At 24.5% G+C, this 21,715-nt stretch overlaps 2 long non-coding RNA genes across 2 annotated transcripts; one reads left to right on the top strand and one right to left on the bottom strand.

Annotated features, from left to right (window-relative positions):
- The first annotated feature begins 13,023 nt into the window (after nucleotides 1–13,023).
- On the top strand, nucleotides 13,024–14,938 carry LOC130941784 (uncharacterized). Its single transcript, XR_009070712.1, has 2 exons — nucleotides 13,024–13,591; nucleotides 14,375–14,938. It is a non-coding gene; the product is annotated as an uncharacterized LOC130941784 (long non-coding RNA).
- On the bottom strand, nucleotides 14,926–16,548 carry LOC130941785 (uncharacterized). Its single transcript, XR_009070713.1, has 3 exons — nucleotides 16,213–16,548; nucleotides 15,807–15,902; nucleotides 14,926–15,402 (listed from the first exon to the last, which is right to left on the bottom strand). It is a non-coding gene; the product is annotated as an uncharacterized LOC130941785 (long non-coding RNA).
- Nucleotides 16,549–21,715: the final 5,167 nt, after the last annotated feature.

The raw sequence follows: 21,715 nt of genomic DNA, 5'->3' as shown, positions 1-21,715 counted from the left end.
TTTTTTCACTTTAGTTGGTAATTAATCGATCAGCTTCTCAACGGAACTAACAGAAAGAGCAGATCAAAATAATAGTAATAGATAACTAGGTTGATGGATCAATATCAGAAACCAATTCTGGATGGGGTTAATGCTAAGGGGATGATGTATAAATGTATGTAAGCATGTAGACAGATTAAGAACACGATAGTAACAGCATGAGCTCAGATGCTAAAAGGTATGAGCTCGCTCTTTTAATTCAATTATTATTATCATTAACTAATAACTAATAGCAATAGAAATCATAACAGTAATACTGAGTGGAGCAGAGCAGAGCATTTCCACACTAGTGCTTGTGCAATGAATAGTAGTATTAGCTATGGTATTCCTATTTGGCAGCAAGAAAGTAGAACTGGGAAAAAGTAATGAATTCTATCGGATGAGTCGCCCTGTTCTTTCTGCAACAGATGCTCTCCACCAGATACCTGCCCTTGTTACTCGCTTCTCAATCGGCATTCATTCAGTTATTAGCAATACGACAAAGATAGATCACATCACATTCGCGCTTCCCCTTCAAACGCAATTTGCTTTTTACAAAAATAGTAAGTAATAATAAAATAATAACGTCCAGAAAAGATTAAAAATTATATAAAATTATTTTATATCTTTTAATTATTGTTAAAATAATTAAAAATTTTTAGATATAATTAATTTATAATTATTAAATATTAAATTAAATAAAATAACTTTAGATTATTTTTTTATCATTACTGTAAATAACAATTTAAAAAAAAGTTTATTTGCTTTATTTTAATTTAACTTTCCTTTTTCTTTTTTACAGTCTTCTTGAAAATGTTAAGAATATTTTATTGTTTATAGCATATATAAATTGCATTAAACATTTTTCTTTCGTTCATATCCTTTATCTAATCTATTCTATTATATAAAAATCGGATGTCTGCACTTAATGATGAAGCTAACGTGGCATGCTTTGGAGAGTATTTCCCGATTTAATTATTTTAACTCATTCAATACAATTTATTACCATGACTTAATTATATCAGCTAATTGATTTGATTAGATATTTAAATATTAATATAATTTATTATAATATATATTACTTAATTAAATTTACTACATTAATTGTAATTTATTATATTAGTTAATTAATTTATTCATTTATAAAATCTGAAATAAAATAAATAATTTATTGTTTATTCTAATTGAATTCATTAAATTTAATTATACATTATATACGAATTAATAATAATTTGTAAATCACTTTATATTATATATGTATTAACAAAATATCATATACGCTTTAATGTGTTAATTAAATATTATATACGCACAGAAAAATAAATACAAAGATGATTTATATAATATTAATAATATTATATTAGCACAATGTTTTTTTTTTTGATATCATATAGTATTGATCATGATAATATTATTATATAGTATTATATAAACTTTCTAATATTAGTATAGAAAATTGGAAAATTATTCCTTATGGCAATCATTCTTAGTGAAATAATAGTGTGTCTCTTATATAGTATTAAAAATTGTTGCTTAATTTAAAGTAATTGTATGTTGGTATCTTAAATTTATTTTCAATAATGACCTAAATAGATAAATCTAATTGAATTGAATGATTATATAAAATATTTTATATTATTAATATACTAAAATTAAATTCATTTTTTGGTACCGAATTTTATAGGTAAATTTTATACAAGATTAAGTTATTTTTTATTTGTTTTATCTATGTTACTTTATTTAATTTTAAGTAGCGTTATATTTACAATTACTACCAGTATGATATTTTATAAAATATGAAAATCAATTTTTTTATAATTTAAATATCAATGTTTGAATAGAAGAACTTAACAGACGAGAGAGAGGAAAATTTACCTAGAGAAAAAAAAAACTTGCATAAGAATGGTGGCAACAGGCTCAACAACAACGGTAACGGGAAGAGCAACGATGATGACATAAGCTGGGAATAGTGATGGACCCAGAAAAATTTAGTAATGGGGACAAAAATATAATAAAATTTAGGTATAGATATTTTTTTTGCTTCCCACGATATTCAAAAGTTAAGAACTAATCTGTCGTGAATTTGAATTCCATTTAAGAATCTACAATTGGCCGGCAACGAGTTGCTATACATACGAGACAGAATTCGAACCCTCAATACTTATTTAAGCTGACGACTAAGTCGATCACTTGATCAATCTAAATTGGTTTAGATATATTCAAAATTTAAAATTAGAACTATCTAATACATATTGATAAGAACTAGAAATATACACACAATCATTATTATAATATTTAAAATAATAAAAATATAATTTCATACGCATAATATAATATTTAAAATAACAAAAAAAATATTTATAAGAACTTTTTTTATTTTTAACATAATTAAATATTTTTTTATATATATTTTTAAACAATTATTTTACTTAATTGTCAAATCTATTTATTATAATTTTTATAGTATAAATAAATTTTTTAACCAAAATAATTACAATATATTAATACATAGATAATATATTTTTATATCTTAAACAATTTTTAAAAATTACTAATAATTTAAGTTGTATTTAATTAGAAAACTAAGTTTTAATTTAATTATTAATTAATTAACTAATATAATATAATTAATTATCACTAATTTTTGAGTGTATTTATTTATTTTTTATACTAAATCAAATTTAACAATATAATTATTATTATGTGTTAAGTTTAACAAAATATTTTTTAACATAAAATACAAAAGAACTATTTATATTTTATTTTGAGACAAATATAATATAATAAGTGGTATATATGTATATAAGTATTAATTTTTTTTTTAAAAAATTTGTGGGGACAAATGCCCCCTCTATATTAAACGTGGGTCCGTCTCTGGCTGTGAAGGAAGATGAGAGTTGAGAATAGGTAAGCGGCGATGGACTCAGCAACAACATGACAGTAGCTATGCGATTTTTTGTGAAGAAGTCGAGAAAAAGAAGATTTTAGGTGAGGATGATTGAGTTTATCTTGCATGGCTATAGAGTATAGACTGAAGCTATGAATCATGTGTGATGTGAGACAAATCCTAATTCTTAAAAAGTGTTTATATGTATATATTTGGGACGGGTACACCCTAAACCTGACGATACCTATCTTGAGCAAAATCTGCTCCGACTCGGGTCAAGTTATTACCCTTTCATCCGGGTATGGACAGGTCGGGTACCTGCGTATTCGAAATTTCTGCCAAGTCTAACTACGTATTGATACTCCTTTTATTAAGAGTTTATCGCTAGCCAATGAATTGCTATATACAGAAGGCGAGATTCTAACTCCTAATAATTGTTTAAGCGGACGAGTGAGATGATCACTTAACAAACTCAAATTGATTAAGATAAATACTAATTATTTTTAATATTTTAATATTAAAAATTTTGAGAGTTTGATTTTAATTATAACTTTATAAAATATTTATAATAATAATTAGTATATATATTATTTAATTTTGTAATAAAATTTTTAATATAATTTTATGTATTATCCCGTACAAAGTACGGGAACATACACTAGTTGTGTTAATTAAAGAATCATGTTAAATGTACTTATTTATTTTGTTTATCTAAAACTTATAGTCATGGTTTCTTTTTTTCTTTTGGTTACAAAAGTATACCTATTTTGTCATGATTGACATTAGTAGTTAATTTTTTTTCATGATCACTTGATGAGTCCATGAATTGGAGTGATTACTTTTAACTTTGAAGATACTTATCATGCTCTCAATTAAGTGTTATTTATGAATTTTTTATTTTTTTAGATATTGTTCCCAAGTGAATAAGATTAGGTTGAGTGGGTGATCTAAGAAATAATACTATACAAGTTTAATCACCCGTGCCATGCACGTGATAAGATTGAAATTATAATTTTAAGTTGTTATGTTAAATTTCATTTTAATTATAATAATTTAATTAATAAAAGAATAACTTGTATGCGTTGTTTTTCTTTTCTTAATATAGTGTTAATTATATTAACTATAAAATTGTTATTTAATCTACTTTTTTCAATAAATTAGGCATATATACTCAATATGACCATAAATAATCTAGTAATACTTAAATCTACCAACAAAATTTTATATGTTGGTTTTACTGTGAAGTAAGAAAATATCAAAATCAGCTCAAAATGAAGAACAATTAACCCGTGCCATGCCATGCACGTGATAAGATTAAAGTTGTTATTTAAACTTGTATTAACCCGTGTCATGCACGTGATAAGATTAAAATTAAAATTTTAAATTATTTTGTTAAGATTAATTTAAATTATAATAATTTGATTAATAAAAATATAATATGTTATGATTTATTTGTTTTTTCTTAATCTAGTGTTAAATATATTAATTCTAAAATAGTTATTAATTGGTTTTAGTAATCTACTTTCATCAATAAATCAAACATATATACTCAATGTGACCATAAATAACTTAATAATACTACCACCAACAAATTTTTATATGTTGTTTTACTGTCAAGTAAGAACATATCAAAATTAGCTCAAAATAAATAATAAATTATTAGAGAATTCTAATGCACAAAATTCTCTAATAAATAATAAATAATTTAAGTCTACTAAAAAACAACTCAACACTTTTCTTTGATGCCTGCAAAACATATACTTAAAATAATATTATATCAATGTTAGCATACAGTTTTACAATCATCGACCGTATTTACTATACATAACTCCTTCTTAAAAGTTATTCTACACACGTGTGCAGTCGGAAGATAAATTACTGGACTTTATTTTTTTAAATTATTATAATTATGTATTATTCATTAAATGCTAATTGTAATATTGTAATAAAATTATAATAAAGATATTTTTCTAAAATAATTTAGAAGAGAGAATAGTGCTTTCATTTTGGAGGAAAAATAAATTCTTGAGGAATTGTACCTCACTTTTATTAGTTGATAATGTATTAAATATTGATTTTATATAATTATAATAAAAATATTTCTCTAAATTAGTATAATCATGCATTATTCGTTAAATGTTAATTGTAATATAATTATAATAAATATATTTTTCTAAAATAAATTTAGAAAAGAAAATAATGATTTTATTTTAGAGAAAAAATGAATTCATGAGAAATTAACACCTCACTTTTATTAGTTGGAGAAAAAATCCAGTTTTAGTATATTTTGTCATTATTATACATTTTTCTCTAATCATATATCCAACGTTTTCTTTTCTTTGTTTCAACATTTTGAACCTAGGTTTAACTTCTCGTAGTTCTCACTTCTTAGTTATTCTATTAGATGTAGTTGATAACTATTAAAATTCTTCGATTAATATAGGAGAAAAATATATTATTATATGATAGAATTAATATGAGTATATTTTATTAATAAATAAACAAAGTTAATATAAAATAAAATTATACATAAAAAAGCAAAAAAATAAAATTAAAATAGCAAAAGTGATAAAAATATTATTTTTATAATTTTATTTTGTCATTTTTATGTATAGAAGATTAGAAAATAGTAAAATTTTAACTAAATTAATTTATATTTGTTGTATTCAATTTAAATAAATAATAAATTATCTTATTTTAATTTATTTTTTAAATTTATATATCATAAAAATTAAATCAAATAATTAATATACCTAATTTTAAATTGTGTGATACTTAAATATCTATTCAAATCAATTAGTTGATATAATTAATTCATCATAATGAATTATCTTTAATGAGTTAAACAAAATAAAGTAGAAGCATGCTATGTTGATTCTATCATTAAAGGTAAAAATTCGATTTTTATATAATAGAATAGATAGAATAGATAATATAATAGACGGCGAGAAAGAGAAAGATAAACATTTTAGATTCTAAGTTGTTTTATTTAGATGTTGCAATGTGGGTATCACATTATTTTACTTATTCTACCATATGGACCCTTTTGTAACTTTATTTCAGTATCAATAGAATTCCACTACCTTTGTGTACTAAATTAAAATTTAAAATGAAACTAAAAAAAAATAAAGAGTATAAAATTATTGATTGAAAAATACTCTAAATAATAAAAAGCCAAATTAATTTTAATATTAAATTCATTAATACGGTTTTAATTTTATATAATAGTTAGAAAATAAATTAGTAAAAGCAAATAGAAGAATGACTTTAATTAATATTTGATAAAATATTCATTTAGAATAATTAAAAAATTTAAAATTATGATATTATTAAAAATAATATATTTGTATGTTAAAAAAATTATATTTAAATAAAATATTTATAAAATATAAAATTTAGAGTAACATAGTTTCATAAACATTAATCATTAATCAATTATGAACTAACATAAAATTATAATATAATTTATTTATGAAAAAATAATCAATAATTAATATTAATAAATATAAAAATTATCCAAATACTTTGATCAAAAGTATGTATGAGTGGTTAATTATTATTTATTATTAATAATATTTTGTTCGTAACAAAAACTGAAAATATAATTATTCAGATTTAGATTTTAGAAAAATAAACGTATAAATAACAAATGATCTATTTTATCATGTATATTATAAAATAATTAATTAAACTAACTGATATAATGAATTATAATTAATTAATTGGTATAAATTATAATAAATTATATGATATTAAAAAAATAAAATGAATACAAAAAATAAAAAAGAAATAGAAGAATAGAAGACTACAATAAAATAAACTGAATGTGAGTTTTTTTTTCTTTTTACAAATTTTATATCACATCTGCTTCAATAATAATAAATAAAAATACATCAACTTAATATCTAAGAGAAAATGATGAGATAAAATCATAACACAATTCTAAAATAAAAGCTTAAATTAAACCATAATATCATTGCACAACACAAATTAAAAGTAATTTCACACTACAATATACCACACAAATAGGTAAATAACTTAAGCTTAATTACGGATTTTTTACGAAATTTTTTTTATTTATGTATACAGGATAACACCATGGTCTATAAATGCTTAGTGGATAACATATCATATATTGCTCTGAATGATGAGCACATGAGTTGAAGAGTGTGTGCTAATTTGTGTCCATGATAGTTGCCTTGTGACGACGCCTCATAGGAAGAAAAAGAATTGTTGTAAAAGCTACCCAACGAAAGAGTAATTGGTAAATGAATAATATTTTCTTCTAGTATTTTTATAGTGGTAAAATAAAAACAGAAGGAATAAAATTTTGTATTTTTATATTGGAAATAGAATTTGATATTTATCCTAATAAAATTAAATAACTAATTAGCTATATTTAAATAAATAAAATAAATTAAATAAAAATATTTTTAAGAATTAACCAAATCAATTAGTCGATACAAATAATTAGTATAATTAATTTTATTTGATTTATTGAATTCAAAAAATAAATTAAAAAATAATTGATTGAATTTAATGAATTAAAAAAAATAAATAGAAAACATAGGAGACAATGATTTTTTTAACTAAATTAATATGTATTTATTGTATTTAATCAGTATAAGTAACAAATCATTTATGTTATTATGTACCTTATAAATTAATAAATTAAAATAATTGATATAATAAATTACAATTATTTGATTGATATAAATTATAATAAATCGTGTGATATTTAAATACCTAATCAAATCAATTAGTTGATATAATTAATTTGCTGTAATAAATTGTATTCAATGAGTTATAAAAAATAAATTAAGAAACACGCTAAGAAGTATCCACGCCCATCATGAAGTATAGAAATTCAATTTTTATATAATAAAAATATACATTCTTATATATGTTATAAAAATATGATTTGATTCCATTAACTTGCTTATTTTTTTTTAACTTGCCACTTATATTCAGCATGGAATTTTTATTTTTCTAAAATAAATTTAGAAGAGAGAATAGTACTTTTATTTTGGAGAGAAAATAAATTCATTAAAAATTGACACCTCGCTTTTATTAGTTGATAATGCATTAAATATTAATTTTATATAATTATAATAAATATATTTTTCTTAAATTAGTATAATCATACATTATTCATTAAATGTTAATTGTAATATAAATATAATAAAGATATTTTTCTAAAATAAATTTAGAAGAGAGAATAGTGCTTTCATTTTAGAAGAAAAATAAATTTATGAAAAATTGACACATCACTTCAATTAACTAGGAAAAAATACAATTTTAGTATATTAAGTAGAAGTATATTATTATTATTATTATTATTATTATGATTAAAAATATTTTTGATTGATAATTGATAAGTAGTTTAATAATGTATTAAATATGGATTTTATATAATTATAATAAAGATATTTTCCTAAATTAGTATAATTATGCATTATTCATTAAATGCATTCATTTTGGAAGAAAAATGAATTCATGGGAAATTCATACCTCACTCTCATTAGTTGAGAAAAAATCTAATTTTAATATATTAAGTAGATTATATAAATAGAAATACTTGCTAAGTATATATAAAAGAGGAGATATATAATTATATATAATATAATTGCTATATATGTAACAGATATAAATTGTTATAATTATAGAGACTTACTATAATTATATTAAATTTAATTATGAATGTAAATAAATAAAAGTGATAATAATTAATATTATTTTTTTTCTTTTCTATATTTAATATTTACCGTAAATATAAAAAATATTGAGAAAAAAAGTAGATACTGACTTTATTTTATTTTATTTTACGTCATGGATTTCTTTACTAAAATTAATGGAAGAAAAAAAATCTTTGTTTATATATCAATCTCAATCACAATAAATAAGATGAATCGATTGGGCAACTAACAAATTTAACGGGTAAATGTTATTTTCCATTTATGGAAAAAAGGAGGTAATATGCATGCATATATTAATATAGAAAGAATATATACTCACAACTTTAAAATCTTCAAGAATATTCAATTGTATTATCCTTCAAACCAAAAAATTCATCCTTTCTTTTTATTAAATATTTATATTAATTCAATTAGATGAGTGTTTTAATTAAAGAAAAGATTATTATTATTATTATTATTATTATTATTATTATTATTGAATAATAACGATAATTATCGTTATTAATATTAAATTGGTTATTAATATATATATATATATATATATATATATATATAAATTGAATTATCATTAATATTAAATTAGTTATATATATATTTATTGTTACTTTTACAATCGTGCAATAATATTTTCTTTCATTTGTTAACTAATTAAACTTAGTTATTTATATTAAATATATTTAATGATTTCTAAAAATTAATCATATAATTATCATTATTAATAATCAATTTATATTTTTCTAAAATATTAGTTTCTATTTTTTTATTATTATTATTATTATTATTATTATTATTATTATTATTATTATTGTATAGGTCACCATTAAGATAATAACTTGTCACTAATAAAATTTTAGGATAATGAATAAAAAATAGAATTATATCAATATAATTAAAATAGTTAAAAATATTTTTGATTGATAATTAGGTTAATAATGCATTAATTATTGATTTTATATAATTATAATAGAGATATTTTTCTAAATTAGTATAATTATGAATTATTCATTAAATACTAAGTATAATATTGTTATATAATTATAATTAAGATAATTTTCTGAAATAAATTTAAAAGAGATTAGTATAATTATAATAAAGAGATTATTTTAAATTAGTATAATTATGTATCATTGATTAAATATTAATTATAATACAATTATATCAATTAAAGATAATTTTTAAAAATAAATTTGAAAGAGAGAAATAGTGCAATCATTTTGGAGAAAAAATGGATTCACGAGAAAATGACACCTCACCATCATAAGTTGGAAAAAATTCAGTTTTAGTATATTAAGTAGATAGATTGGTATAAATTATAATAAATTATATAACATTTAAAAAGAAAATAAAATGAATAAAAAGAAAATAAAAATAAATAGAATAGATAGAAGACTACAATAAAATAAATTGAATGTGAGAGTTTTTTTTTTTGGTACATTTCACATCCGTTTCAATAATAATAATAAATAAAAATACGTCAACTTGATATCTAAGAAAAAATGATGAGATAAAATCATAATACAGTTCTAAAGTAAAAGTTTAAATTAGAACATAATAATATCATTACACAACACATATTGAAAGTAATTTCACACTACAATATACTAAAAACAGGTAAATGACTTAAATTTAAATACGAAACATTTTTTATTTATGCATACATGATAACACCATGGTCTATAAATACTTCATAGATAACATATCTTATATAGCTTCGAATGATGAGCACGAAAGTTGGAGAGTGTGGTAGTTTGTTTCTACGATAGTTGCCTTCTTGCAACGACGCCTCATAGGAAGAAAAAGAATTGTTGTAAAAGCTATCAAATGAAAGATTTATTGGTAAACGAATGATATTTTCTTCTAGTATACATGGTCTTTTATAGTGGTAAAATGAAGATGGAAGGAATTAAATTTTATATTTTTATATTAGGAATAGAATTTGATATTTATTCTAATAAAGTTATTATTATTATCAATATAAATGGGTTAACAACTTGCCACTAATAAAATATATGTTCTCAAATTTAGATTCATATACCACAGGAAAACACTATATAGACTTTAGTAAAATAAAAATAAATATGTAAATTACCTATTATTAAGGTAATTTTTTAATAGTGCATTAAATTTTGATTTGATACAATTATAATGAAGATATATTTCTAAATTAGTATAATTATATATTATTCATTAAATATTAATTACAATATAATTATATTAAAGATATTTTTTATAAAATAATTTAGAAAAATTATTTGATATAGGTGAATCGGGTAACAAAGATTTTTTATTATTATTATTACTATTATTGATATTATTATTATCATTAAAATTATTAAAAGTATTTTTAATTGATAATTAATAAGTAGTTTAATAGTGTATTAAATATTAATTTGATATAATTATAATGAAGATATGTTGCTAAATTAGTATAATTATATATTATTCATTTAGTATTAATTATAATATAATTACAATAAAATAATTTAGAATAGAAAAAAAATTATTCGTTTTGGAGGGAAAACGGAGGCATGAGAGATCGACACGTCACCTTTAGTAGCTGGGGAAAAACCCAATTTTAGTATATTAAGTAGATTAAAACTAAGTGAACGGTGAACCTATATTTTTTTTTGTGTCTATATTTTTGAAAAATATGAACTTTATAATATAGTCTAAAAAATAAGAATTAAATTAAAAACAAGGAAGTGTTTTCAGAATAAATAAAAAGTTCATTCTTTTAATTAATTTGTATATTATACATTAAAATATTTTTATTATAAATATCCATTAATAATTTACCATACAATTAATAAATTAGTACAAACATTATAATTTGTATTTGAGTAAAGTATTGTTTTTGTCCCCAACGTTTTGGGTAAATCTCAAAATTGTCCCTAACGTTTCAATCGTCCTATTTACGTCCCTAACGTTTTTAAATTGACTCAATATTGTCCTGCCGTTAGGGATCCGTTAATAAAATTAACGGCGAGACAAAATTGAGACGATTTTTAAACGTTAGGGACGTAAATAGGACTAAAACATTGAGGACAAAAACGATACATAGAAATAAATTTTAATTTTATTTTTCAATAATATCAATTTTTTACTGTACATAGTATTAATTATTTTTAATCATATTTACACTTAATCACCTTATTTTCATTCTAAATAAATTAATTTTTTTTATAATTTTACGCTTAAAGTAATATAATTTTTTTATAAATAAATAAATTTTATACTTTCATTCTAAATAAATAATGTAATTTTACTTTCATTACTTAATCACATTACTTATATTTTTTTATAGTTTTACACTTTCATTCTAATCACATTACATTATTTATTTAGAATAAAAGTGTAAAATTTATTTATTTATAAAAAAAACATTACTTTAAGTGTAAAATTAAAAAAATAAATTTATTTAGAATAAAAATAAGGTGATTAAGTGTAAATATGATTAAAAATAATTAAATACTATGTACAGTAAAAATTGATATTATTGAAGAATAAAATTAAAATTTATTTCTATGTATCGTTTTTGTCCCCAACGTTTTAGTCCTATTTACGTCCCTAACGTTTCAAAATCGTCTCAATTTTGTCTCGCCGTTAATTTTATTAACGGATCCCTAACGGTAGGACAACATTGAGTCAATTTTAAAACGTTAGGGATGTAAATAGGACGATTGAAACGTTAGGGACAATTTTGAGATTGACCCCAAAATATTAGAGACAAAAACAATATTTTACTCATTTGCATTTCGAGCACCTCAGCATTCTCATATGTGATGTGATGGGGAAAAGTTCATCGGGATGACCGGATGGGATCAGTCTAGGTTGGTTGGGTTTTGTACTTTAGTTTTTCTTCTTTCATATCATCATTCTCTGTCGTCCGTAATAATCCCCGTTTGGGTTCTTTTTCTATTTTTTTTTTGTTTTGACTTATTTACTGTAAAATTATGAGCAGCTAAATTTGATAGAATTTTCATGGGACCCATCTTTAAATCTATATAATTACATATAAGGGAACAAATTACATATACAAAATGGTGTTTGTTACGGTACGATGATAAATTCATAGGTACCGATACGTTAAAAATATAAACAAGTAGTAATAAGCCATGTGGAATTTATTTTCTACGTCAGTATTTAATTTTTTCTTTTTTAAATATATATTATATTACCACTTTTACTAATACACTCTTTTTAATTAAATAAAAATAAAAATATATTTTTTATTTAATTTTATAAAAAGTCTTAAACATCCTTACTTTATTTGATTAGACAAATATCTTTTTAAATTAATCAAATTTTAGAATTCAATTAATTCTAATTTTATAATTTTAAATAATTTAAACAACAAAACAAAAACATATAAAAAAAATCAAAAATCAATCGTTCTTCATCTTCTCCAGTTTTCCTAATCATTCCTGTCTCTCTCTAAAGCAAAGCAAAACATATCAATAAAACTAAAAATCAATCGTTCTTCATCTTCTCCAATTTCCTTAATATCATTCGTCCCCCTCTCCCCATTCTGAAGCAAAACAGTGGAAGTCCCAAACAAAAACAATAAAACCCTAGCCCTAGGTTCGTTGTCGCTGCCGTCCCCTGTCTCAGCGCTTTCGCTTCTTCCTCTTCCCTCTGTCCGGAACCCAGGCAGCTCGGCACGCCGTCCCCATCTTCACTGGCTTCTCTGTCCGTGGCTTGGAGCAGCTTCTCTCGAAACCTAGCTTCTCTCGCTCTCTTCTCTCAGTCTCGCCCTCGCACAATCTTGCAGTCGCTCTCTGCTGCTCACAGTCTCACCCTTGCAGAGTCGCAATCCCACCAGCCGCCAGCACCGAAGCCTTCTTCCCAGTTCCCAGCGAGCATCGACCCAGCAGGCAGCAGCGTTCTTCCAGCAGCGCCCAGCGTCGCCAGCGAGCACCGACCCAGGAACGTTCTTCCCAGCAGTGACAAGCCACCGACCCCAGTTCCCACCGAGCCTCCATCGTCTTCTGTAATGGAGGCTAAGCCTCATGTTTATTTTTTCTGTTCTGATTCTATTTTTATTTTTAAATTCTGGTTTAGTCTTCTTATTGATTCTAATTTATAATTAATACTTGGCTAAGCCTCCATCGTCTTCTGATTTTGTTTTTTAATTTTAAACTTTTTGTTCTGTTTTGATTTAGGGGTTTAGGGTTAATTCTGATTCATGATTTTCAATTCTATTTGTATATTTTGGTTCACAGGTTTAGGGTTGTTGGTTCTTATATTTTGGTTGAGGGTTGTTAGATTTTTATTCTCTGTTCTGATTTTATTTGTTGTTGATTTACTAAAATTGCTTCTGATTGTTGTTCATTGTTCAATGTATTAGTTACGGCATAGCCTGAATAGTTGTTTTTTCAGTTCCCATTGTATGGAATGGATGTTAGCAAGCAAAGTTGTATTTACTGATCATGATATCTGGAAAGCTGTTTTTGGTTTGAAGACCATATATTTAGAACTCTCCATGGATGAATCATGGGCCACAGTATGAAAATCAATTATTTTCAATGGTCTTTTTCATCCTTCCTTCTAGTCTATTCTAGAGTATACTAGGTGTTTTGTTTTGTTTGCATGCTTTAGAACTCTATGAGCTAGTGACCTTTTTCTCTATTGATTTTAAGACTTTAAAACATGAAACCAAACATGTTATTACACATTTTTCAGTACCTCGTTATTGATTCATTGATTTCATTGTTGCTGGTTGTTTTATTACTGGGTTCAGTGTTCATTGTTTTATTTGTTGTTCATTCTTTAGGAAAATTGCTTCTGATTGCTGGTTCACTAGTTCAGTGGGTTTCTCTCCATGCATCAATCCTAGACCACATGTTTTTTGTGTGATGGCATGCACATTAAGAAGACCTTCAACCAAAAAATTGACCTAAAGCTCTTTATATAAGGAAGAGAGCTTTTGTTCATTTAATCATGCAGAAAGCATCATGGGAACGTCCTGTATATTGAGGCTGCAGAAAATGGCTGCCATCTTTACCAACTATTCCTGAAGTGTAGAACTATTGAATAGTTGTAAAATTTTTGCAGTTAATATTATTTACAACTCTTACAACATTTTCTGAGAGGTTCTGGGTTGTGTGTATCTACTAAATAATATCAAGGATGTTTACTTGCTTAAATTTTTAAAAGTAATAGCAGGGAGAACCAATAGTTGTTAACTTTCATTACTTTAGAGATATTACTGGTAGAATCTGCATGTGTTCAATTGTTTTCAAATAAAATATTGTAATAATCCTTATGGCTATGCAGTTTAGAATTTATATAGAATGAGTCTTGAGTCTTGAGATCACTCAGGAACAATTTTCTTCACAACTATCATAGAATAGAAATGTAACTGAAATTATTTTCTGCATATTAAGTATGCTCATATTCTATTTCTTCTGTTTTTACTAAATAATCTGAAAATTAGTATCAAATAACATAAATTGCAACAAGCAATTAACTGAATCAAGAGTATGTTTATTCACTCATATTGTAGTGATTGTTGTGACGAGTTGCATTTTTTTGTAATTTTGGTCAAGGATTAAGTTTTGAAAATTTGAATGATTCATTGACACATGTATCAAGTAAAACATGTTAAAACCCTTCTTGCAAAAGCTTCTTTGCTTTAATTTTTTTTTCTGGTATCTATTGGCACTCATGATAATAGTGCAAAGCTTATATCTCATACATGTAAATTGACCTTGGTCAAATTAGACCAAACCATTTACAACACAAAACAGAGTTTCTATTACATAACAAGGTAAGCCTACCCTCCGCATCAGTGTTGTTAACCTACAAAAGAAACCCAACATCAAATTCTTAGTAATTGATCTCAAATGGTAATATTATATTAAACAAATAATAAAAATTACTACACATGTTTAATTATATTGATCCTAGAGGACAAAATCTCTAATCATTGATTTCCAATTTTACACGAATATTTATTTGTACCAGATATTTCTACAATAGATTTGCCCTACGATAATTCAAGTGACCAATACATTGCATCCAAATATTAAAATTAAACATCCAAGAAGCACAAAAACTGTTCTCAATATAAGAAATATATGATTTCTGGAGGGAAAAGATGAGAAGACTGCAATGTAATGGTTGAAACAGGATCAAAATGTAACAAATGCTATGTTCCAATAACGTGTACAGTAAGTTGTGATTATAACCAAATAAACTCTCACCTCTATAGTCTTTCTATTTGAAGTTGTGACAATGTCTCCAGGCCTCATACCTTTTCCACTAATCATATTCTTACAAGCTGCAACTACAAAATGAACCTGCATATGCAGGACTTTAAACTTGGGCATAGCATGAATTATTAATTATAATTAGCAATTGTACCACAAAATGCAGTAACTCACAATATTCACCAGCGACTCCAAACTAAACATTCCAAAAGAAACTAGAACTTAATTTCATATGCAATATGGAATGCAATAGAAAACTCGATAGTGTTAAATAAGAAAAGAAATGAGATAAAAAAATTTCCTTTAGTTTTGTACAAATGAAACTATGTTCAAATCAATCAATTGAATTTTATTCTTTACAAAGGGAAAAAATTCATGAACAATGACATAAATTACTGACCTCAACTCCAAGAGGTTTGATTTGACCAAGAGCTTTTGCTGCACCCAAAACGGCAGCGACTGGCAACCCAGTTCTGGCAGCGATCGGCGACCCAGTTCTAGCAGCGATCAGCGACACGACGGCGAGAACAGAGACGACGGCATGCGGTGACTCGATGGCAAGCTGCTCCAAGCCACGGACATAGAAACCAGTGAAGATGGGACGACGTGCCGAGCTACCTGGGTTCCGGACAGAGGGAAGAGGAAGAAGCGGAAGCGCTGAGACAGGGGACGGCGGCAAAGAACCTAGGGCTAGGGTTTTGTTGTTTTTGTTTGGGACTTTCACTGTTTTGCTTCAGAATTGGGGGGGGGGGGGGGGGAGGGAGATGAATGATATTAAGAAAATTGGAGAAGATGAAGAACGATTGATTTTTAGTTTATTGATATGTTTTGCTTCAGAGGGAGACAAGAATGATTAGGGAAATTGGAGAAGATGAAGAAGGATTGATTTTTGTTTTTTTTTTATATATTTTTGTTTTGTTGTTTAAATTATTTGAAATTATAAAATTAGGATTAATTGAATTCTAAAATTTGATTAATTTAAAAGAATATTTTTGTCTAATTAATTAAAGTAAGGATGTTTAAGATTTTTTATAAAATTAAATAAAAAAAATATTTTTATTTTTATTTAATTAAAAAGGGTGTATTAGTAAAAGTGATGATATAATATATATTTAAAAAAGAAAAAATTAAATGCTGACGTGGAAAATAAATTCCACATGGCTTATTACTACTTGTTCATATTTTTAACGTATCAGTACGTATAAATTTATCATCGTACCGTAGCAAACACCATACAAAATAAATGTTTTCAACTTTATAAAAATATAATATGTTATTTATAGCCCTATATTTGTTATTAAATAGTTTAGGATTTACTATTTAGAGACGAGAGTTAAAAATATATGTTAATTAAATCACGTTATTTTATTTATATAATAAAAAATTTTAAATTTTGTAAAGTGCTTATAATAATTAAACAAATACATATAATAAAAATTTTAAATTTTTTTTATCAAACTGCTTAATTATAATGATTATAAAATTTTTAGTTGTACTCATTATTTTACTTGTACTTGTCTACTTGATGTAAGTTGTATAAACATAGCAAAAATCTTTTAAATTTATAAAAGTGCTTATAATAATTTTTTTTGTGTTATTTGTAGTTTTTATTATTTATGCAGGCTTGTGCCTTAGAACAATTTATATAAGCATCTGTTATCTTAAATTATTTTGGGTTAGAATGATTTATGTTTTTTTTTAATCTATAGTGTGCACACCTATTGTTAAATCATTATATATAGAAATGATTTACAAGAGACATATATATAATCGAGTTCAATTTAGGACAACTATATAATATTAAAGAAAAAATATTTTATCTAAGTGTTTTATCAAAATTTTTAAAAAAATTAATTTTAATATATATATATATATATATATATATATATATATATATATATTTACTAAAGACAGGAAAACTAGAACACGTGACTTCTTAAATGAGTATGGAAAACTATGTCATTTGAGTTATAACTCATTGATTAATTTTAATATACTGTTAGTGTAAAATAATTTTACACGTATATTCAATTATGCAACAGTAGATAGTAAAAATAACTATTTTTCACACTAATTGCGTGAATAATTATCTAAAAGAACGGATGTAATTATACGATTGTATAAAATATTACACTATTAATACATTAAAATTAAACTAATTTTCAAATTATAAAGATTTAATTAAAACATTAATAGAATTGTAAAAACAATAACATAATTAAGCTTATAATATACTAATTGCCATGAGCCAGTGGAATATAATATACTTATAGTTTATAATGATTTCAATATTTTAGAATAAAAATCTGTGAGAATAAGATAGTGAAATAACTTAATACTGTTATACATGACATAATACTGTTATACATGACAGTATATATCACATGGCTAACTGTATAAAATTGAAGGCTATTGCTATTTGGAATATATGTTCAATTTTAAAATTTTGATATTTTTTCTTAATTAGGACAACCATGGTTAAAAGTTAAAACATTCAAAAGAATGCCATTTCCATTAGAAAAGTAAAACGATAAATACAACTCGAATAATGTTGTTATGATTTCACATTTTTTTTGAATAAGGAGTTAAACACAAGTAAGTTATTTTTTTAATAATTATTATTTAAACGAAAAATAACCTGTTAGTATTTAGTAGTATTATGTCTTTAAATAAAAAATCAAATAATTTCTAAAAACCAAATTATCATTTGAAAACATATTAATATTTATGAATAAATTTTATTTAACTATTATAAAAAAAATTTGATTATTCTTTGATATTTATTTGATTGTAAAAAATAATTTTTTATCATTAATTATTTTATTAAATATAGAATACAACAATTTGTGTGTGCACATTGTTTTTTTTAATAAGTTGTTGTCTTTTTTTAACTTAAATAAACTAAATAAAGAAAAATAAAACAAATAAAATAAAATAACTACTTAAATAGAGGGACAGTTTCGTATAAGACTACTCTTAAACTTCTCCCAAGGTAAAGGAAGCTCCACATGAGAAAGTTGTGATTTCATCGCCATCTTTGTCATAGTGTCTACCACCGTATTTGTATATCTCATAATCAAACGAAAGTCAACACGCCAATTCTAATGTATGATATCTCTTATTTTGAGCACCAATTGATCAATAAATCCAAAACCATCTTGGTGATTAGTAACAAGATTAAACGCTTCCACAATCCACACAATTCGTCTCAAAAATAACATCTCGTTGACTCACATCCCAAGCTAAGAGATATTCTTTCCAAATAGCAAATAATTTCCCTTGAAAATACTATTACTCTTAATCATTCCCAAATACCCCCTTTGTAAACTTTCATTACAATCTCTAATAACACAAGCAAAACCAACACTATCGTCCGAACTAGGATAACTAACATCACAATTAATCTTAAAAGTACCGGTGGATGGGGATTCCAAAAACTATTTAGAGTAGAGGGAATAGACATATGTTGTAATTAAAAAAATATTCCTAAACTCTTTTTCTTAAGTTAATGCCAGACAAAACACTTTTTTCGAAGACCAAGTTTCATGAGGATTAAAGATGTCATTATTCCTTGCTCGCCATATCCACCAAAGTCTCGAAAAAAAACTTGAACGGATACTCTCCGCTATGATACAAGAACCAGTTCTTCAAATCCAAAGGATGACAAGAAATATCCAATCTATATGCTATACAAGCTGAGTTTTTGGACAATTTCGAATACAATGTAAAACCGATTCTTGGCTAGAAAAACATCTTGGACACCTATCCGATGATGACATCCCTCTTCTGAAGTAAAAACTTACAGTAGGAAGAACCTCCTTAAAACACAGCCAAGCAAAAAATTTGTGCTTTTCTGGAACAAGCTGGCGCCAAAGCTAAAGCCAATTCTCCCGCTCCTCCCAACCAAACAGCTGCTTACACAACCACAAGTAACCATTACTTGAGTCATAGACTTTGGCAGCAGACCCAAACTAATACCAACTCACTTCCGAACCTGCTTGCACATTTAGATTGTAAGAGAGGATATTACCTTTTAAATTTTGAGATAAATGAGAATAAAGAGTATTCAAATGTCACCTACCAACCGACCAAATATCTTGTATCCGGAGATTCGAACAAAAAATGTGAACATAATCCATCTCATTAGATAACCGTCATTCTCTCCTCCAGTTAGAAAACAAAAAATTCTGGTTCAAATCTCCAATACACCAAAAAAAACCTATCATTCAACACTTTTCAAGCCTTGTAAAGACTCCTCCAAATAGGAGAGTCATTGTTCTTAGGGCAACTAAAATAGTCATATAAAGAATCGATATTTGGCATCTAACAATTGGACCCATAACTTATTTGACTGCTGAAAAAAAGTTCAAACTAGCTTCCTAAGAAGAGCAATATTCACACAATAAGGATCTCTAATTCTCAAACCTCCATATTTTTTTGGAGTAACCAGTACCTTCCAACTAACAAGATTCAATTCTCTTCTATCAACTTATCATTTCCAAAGAAAATTCTTCATCATAGACTCCAATTTACTAATGATTCATTTGGAAAAAATAGAGACATGCATCTGGTATGTAAGAATAGCAGCTGCAACAGAATTAACTAAGTAGAGTCTACCAACCCGATTGAATAAACTCCCTTTCCACCTTGCTAGTCTACTCCAAATCTTATACAGGACACCATTGAAAGCTGAACGAGTCACCTTAGAATGGCTAAGGGTAACTCCAAGATACTTGCCTAAGTCCTGAACAAATCTGATAGAGTATACCCCAGTGAAAACATCTTTCTTTGTTGCAGAGATATTCTTGGAGCAAAGCGCTTTAGACTTTTTTCACATTAATCTTCATCCCAGATGCTTTGTAAAAAGTCTTTAAAATTAACATCACATTTTGCACTTATTTCTTTGTAGTTTTACAGAATAGAAACAAGTCATCTGCAAATATTAAATGGGATATTCTTGGTCTCCCTTTAAAAACAGCAACTGGCTCCCACAAATTTAAATTAATCTGATGAAAAAATAAAGCATGTCAATTTCTCCATACATAACACAAAAAAATAGAGTGATATAGGATTTCTTTGTCTAAAACTCCAACTAAGAATAATATTATTCAACGATTCTCATTCTAAAAGATAAGTTATTATTTTTAAAGACTAATATAAATACATCACAAATTTTAAAAATTAATCAAAATTAGATTAACGTCATTTTGATCATAACTGGGTGAGGTTCACCTATTTTTTTCCACTCGCAAAAATAAAAAATATTTTAATATTTAATATTATTTAATTTTTTTTAAATAAACTTTAAATTTATTTGAAAAAAAGTGTTATAACCAAATTAATATTAAAAATATATAAATTAGACGCTTTGGTTTGAATAAATTTTTGTTATTTTAGAAATTTTAAAAAATTAAGATAGATTAGTCCGAACATATAAAAAACTAGTGTATCTTATAATAATATTTTTTAATTAAATATTTTATAATAAATTTATGGTTTTGTTAGGAAAATAGTTATTTTAGACTATAATTAGCTAACAAAATGATAAGTAAACAGAGATTAAAGATTTGAGTTGTTATTATAAATAAAAGAGAAAATTATTAACTGATTATTGGGTGAAAAATATTAGTTTCTACTTTTTTATTTATTTATTAAGGACTTATTTTTTAACGTATATATTAAAAATTTTGTTAAAAAGAACGAAAGAATTAATCTATCTCAGAAGAAAAATTATCTAAATTTTTATTAAAAAATTATTAAAAATTAAAGTATTCTACCTAAAAATTATAAATTTCAACTTTTATTTAAAAAAAATTCAAGGCAGGGACAAATTTTTGTTTTAAGGAGAAAAAGAAAGACGCGTGATATTTAATTGAAAATTCTACAGTAGACGCAGCTGGTCA

The sequence above is a fragment of the Arachis stenosperma genome, chromosome 7 (genome assembly GCF_014773155.1).
Source record: "Arachis stenosperma cultivar V10309 chromosome 7, arast.V10309.gnm1.PFL2, whole genome shotgun sequence".
Classification (NCBI taxonomy): domain Eukaryota; kingdom Viridiplantae; phylum Streptophyta; class Magnoliopsida; order Fabales; family Fabaceae; genus Arachis; species Arachis stenosperma.
This window is presented reverse-complemented; position numbering and strand designations above follow the sequence as displayed.